Here is a 1,035-nt window from a genome sequence, read left to right as displayed (position 1 = left end):
GAAGGTTGTAATCCCTCCTCGTTGCATCTGGCAGACGCTCGATGAAGGTGAACACCTCTCTGTCCGAAGTGAGTCGTATCAGACTGATTTTATCCTCTACCGTAGCATTAGGATAAGCTCTCAATCTGAAATCCAGATCTTTGAGATACGCTTTTGTTCCTGCTGACCCCATAGGGCCGGGAACGAAACGTTGTACATATTTTGAGACTTTCTGCAAATCATCCATTGAAGGAGACTGTATCAACGGTCTCACATGCGTGATTGGTGCAGATTGGTCAAGTCCTGCTCCTACCGCCCATGGTGGGGGTGGGGGTGGCTGATAAGGAGGAAGAGGTGCATATCGGTGCAGTTCTGTCCCTACCGCCCATGATGGTGGTGGGGGTGGGGGCATGGTGTCAGGAGGAAGAGGTACATATTGGTGCAGTTCTGTCCCTACCGCCCATGGTGGGGGTGGGGGTAACGGCGTGTTGTCAGGAGGAAGAGGTGCAACAGCGTCTGACTGGAGAGTTTGTGGCTGTCTCGGACCCTTAGACTGTTCGTCTTTGAGTCTCAGACCAGGCCGCCCCATATCAGAAATCTGGTTTATAGCTGTAGCTAAATTCTCCTCACAAGCTTTCAGGTCCTCCTGTGATGTCTGATATTGTTTTACTAACGTCAGCCATCGTCGGAGTGATTCCGTCTTGTCTGCTTTGCAAGCGTCCAGCTCCTTCAATGCGGTCTGTAACTGTGCTTGTAGCACATCGTTATCTGCACACGAGGCTTGGTACGCTTGTTCTTTATCCCTAATCTTCCCTTCATATGATTGAGCCTGTTTTAACAGCTCAGTCTTTAAGTGGTCACTTGCTTCCGATAGTGATGCTTCAAGTACTTGTAGTTTGCCGTTCAGCAAATCAATTTCTGCACTTGTATCTTGCTGTTCTTGAGACATCTGTTCGTGATATTGTCTTATGCGGGCCTCGTGTTCACGTTTAGATTGAAGAATGTATTCTTCAATTTCTTGAGCCAAATCTATTTCACTGTCTAACCTTTGTTTGA

This window comes from Nematolebias whitei, chromosome 7, assembly GCF_014905685.2.
Source record: "Nematolebias whitei isolate Nwh7 chromosome 7, NemWhi1, whole genome shotgun sequence".
Taxonomy (NCBI): Eukaryota; Metazoa; Chordata; class Actinopteri; order Cyprinodontiformes; family Rivulidae; genus Nematolebias; species Nematolebias whitei.
This window is presented reverse-complemented; position numbering follows the sequence as displayed.